Source organism: Cucumis melo, chromosome 1 (genome assembly GCF_025177605.1).
Source record: "Cucumis melo cultivar AY chromosome 1, USDA_Cmelo_AY_1.0, whole genome shotgun sequence".
NCBI classification, from domain to species: Eukaryota; Viridiplantae; Streptophyta; class Magnoliopsida; order Cucurbitales; family Cucurbitaceae; genus Cucumis; species Cucumis melo.
Genome location: NC_066857.1, coordinates 16,570,047 through 16,573,680, shown reverse-complemented (window position 1 = coordinate 16,573,680; position 3,634 = coordinate 16,570,047). Strand labels below are relative to the sequence as shown.

Genomic DNA, 3,634 nt, shown 5'->3' with positions numbered 1-3,634 from the left:
TTGCCTCTCTGTTGTTTACTATAATGGCACAAGTGGAGGAGAAAGACTCGAAAAATGGAAGAGATGATTATATGGAAGATGGAACTTGTGAAATGCAGGCAGATCACACTCACTCTTCCCTATACTTTCTACATAGGAAAAAAGAACACGAGACATAAGCATTAGAATTCCCAAGAAGCTATAACAAACACAAAATTATTACCATTATTTGGAACATGAGCAACTGACTTGGTTTCCTCTGAAGCAACACAATCTGAAGCAACACAATCTGAGAACTTCTATCACTCGCAACCTATCCTGATCACCAGATTTAATTATAGATGCAATGATTCCAGAGTTTTAGATCACAAAATTGCACTAAGAGAACCTGTTATTGAACTTAGAACCCATTACAAAATTAGAAATGGACATAGCATAGCATGACAACCAGTCAAGAAACAAACAACTATAACTACAATTTTTATATCCTTGAAAAATTTGAAGGTTTAGACAAATGGATTATCATTCCTTGAACTATCATAGAGTAAAATCAGACAAATAAAATTACTAAGTCAGTTTAATTGGACTAATAACTTTTGACAAAGCAGCTGCCACAAATGGTTGAATAACAAGAGTTTACCAAGAAGTGAAATCGTAATTTTTTTTTCATAGAGATGCTTCATCATCTCTATATAACGAGCCATCGAGGACATAGACGGGACTGTGGTGCTTTAGTTCTATTACATCTTGTTCTACCGTCGACCCATCTTCACTACTAGCCACCATTGATAACTGATCAAGCAAAAATATTACTCGGTGATGAACATTTAAAAGATGAATGAAAAGAAAACCAACACAAGAATACCTTTTTGACTGAGCAACGTGTTAAGAGTTTAACAGTCTCTTATGTTTTCCTCCTCCGCCACTGCTAGCGGCATCTAGTAGTAACTGATGGAATGAGACGGAACTGAGATTTGTTGTTAGCGGTGGAAATGTCAGCAACAATGAATTGATATGGAGGATCTTCAGATTGTGAATGTTGGTGTTTGGATTTTGAGAGAAGTTGAAGGGGAATCAAGCTTACTAGATTAGACCTTACCAGATTAGAGCCTTCATCATATATACATCAGCTTTGTGGGTCGTCAGCTCCGTGGGTCGCTGTCTAATTGAGAAATCGAGTAGGGGCCAGCCAAAATGTCATGGGTCGACATCGATGAGAAACCAAGTAGTGTGATCGAGATGTGCTTTCTTTCGGGGCTTCGTGGTTTGTTGTCGATGAGAAGTGTGGCCAGTCGGTAGAGGGTGGAGATGGAGAGGATTGAGATTAGGGTTTTTGGAGCCTTTTGTGGAGATGTATAGAGAAAGGAGATAAGAAAATATATAATTAATAAATTATTTTATTATTTATATTCAATGACAGTTAAAATTTTTCATAGATTTATGACAGTTAAAAACTGTCATAAATTCTTTAAATTCCGCCTTTTCCTGCCAAAAACGCGCATTTTGACCTTTTATAACAGTTTTTTCTTCCCTTATTTTAATTTTGGATGGAATGAACTGTCATAGTAGATACCTTTTCTTGTAGTGTTTATTCAATTGAACGGTCGAGATGAAAAAAACATCATTGATAATATTTGTCAATTTATGTTTCTAATTTTAGATACATATATAACTTTTAATTAATCCAAATACAATGAATCGTAATCTCACTAATAATTTAAATATATATTGATGTGACAATTTGTGATTGAACCATCCTTCTAAACACTAAATTTAAATTTTAAATTAGAAACAAATTGGTTATAATTTTTATTTTTATTCACAAAACTTCATGACCTACTTTTTCACATGTTTAAGCTGAAATTTATTAAAGATTATCTTTTCAATAGAGCCAGTTTTATAGAACCGTAAATGGTAACAATTATTATAAAAGCTACAACAATACCAAATGAAATTTGGAAGCAAAATTAAATGAAGGGTTAGAAATTAGGGAAGAACAACTAATAATAATGTTCACTAAATGAAATGTTTTCGTAATTTCGATAACAATTATTCAACTCTTTGCCTTCTCTTCCTCTTACATCTTAGAGGGACCCATCAATATATTCAAATGTCAACAACTTCACATACCAAACTATATTACAATAATTTAATGCTCTAATAAATTAAAAAACTCAATGAACCTCAAATTCAAGCACCCATTTTTCTTTAATATCTCTATAAATTCATAATTGGTTGTTATATGTTATATAAACCAATATAAGTAGTGAATATTATTGAAATAAAAAAAAAATAAATATGAACTATCTAAACACATTTTCAAATATCATGTTGAAACATTTTTCTACAAAACCAATATACATATTTTCTTTAAGACGTCTATGTTTTGCTTACACTGCAATGAAGTTAGTTTAGGTTTATAGAGAAAGAAATTATAATTATATTTATTTTAAAAAATTAATATTGTAAACTCATATATAGATTCATTAACAATTAAAAATGTTATGTAATGAAGCATGAGGTAATTGTGCATAATAATAAAGTTTTGTTTTTTGCCTTTTTCCTCTACCAACTTTTAGTTCAAAAATTAAATTTGGTGATGGTTGTTGGTTGTGTTTAATGAATTTTTTTTTTTTTAATTGTTTTTTTCTTTCTTTCTTTATTTTTGTTTATAGCAATTTGCCCTTAGGAATCATTGGATATATTTGCTTTTTCAACTTAATGATTACATTTTTGAATTTGACCAAAAAATGTATTATTCATCCTTTTGGGCCTTGTTAGGTGTGACACGTTATATAAACAATATCTTAATATTTTGTTTTCTTAGTAATTTCTAGTTTGATTTGGCAAACTATTTCATTATGGAAGATTATAAATTTAATTTGATTGAACTATGTGGACTCTTTTCTAATTTTCACTTAAATTGGGTTAAAATTGGTTATAATGCAATTTTGATTTGTAATTTTGTAGTGTTAGAATGGTACTATAATATTAAATTTAGTGTGGATTTATCGAAGATTTAACACGATGACAAAGTATATTATTTTGAGTTTCTTTGTCCAATGCCTACAACCGAGAGTGAGTATTAATTATTGGTATAATATTTAATTTACCCTAACTAATCAACCTAAACTATATGTATATATGTTAAAATATCATTTTGATCTTTATATTTTAAAGTTTGTTCAATTTAGTTTTTTACATTTGATATCTTAAATTTAGTCTAAATAAGTTAGACTAGATTTAAAATTTATCAAAAAAAAATATAAGTAATAAAATTCAAAAACTGTCACATTATAGAAATTAAAATAATATTTGCAAGAGAAACCGATTGAAAATATTTTTAAATATGTAAATAAGTTGACTTATTTGAAAATATTAGGAAAATTGTATGAATCTACCTTTTCAACTTTATTTTCAAACTCATGTATTGAATTTGTGATTATTAAATTAAAAAGCATGGTAAATTAAAATGAAAGTCAAGAAAAGGAGAAATCATATCTTGAATAGGTTGATTCAACTTATATTTTTCCTATGGGAAAGAAAGTTCTAAGAAACTATATTATCATGAAAATGCAAATATGAAAAGATTAATCAATCTCACTTTGTTGAAATGAATTTGAAAAAGCTATATATAATATATTAATATGATATG

At 28.7% G+C, this 3,634-nt stretch overlaps 1 long non-coding RNA gene across 2 annotated transcripts; it reads right to left on the bottom strand.

Annotated features, from left to right (window-relative positions):
• Window positions 1-252: 252 nt before the first annotated feature.
• On the bottom strand, window positions 253-1,325 carry LOC103490295 (uncharacterized). 2 transcript variants are annotated; one of them, XR_537834.3, is made up of 4 exons: window positions 1,079-1,325; window positions 845-946; window positions 620-771; window positions 253-297 (listed from the first exon to the last, which is right to left on the bottom strand). It is a non-coding gene; the product is annotated as an uncharacterized LOC103490295 (long non-coding RNA). The 2 variants fall into 2 exon arrangements; XR_007823761.1 differs by lacking the exon at window positions 253-297 and having other exon boundaries at window positions 460-771.
• Window positions 1,326-3,634: the final 2,309 nt, after the last annotated feature.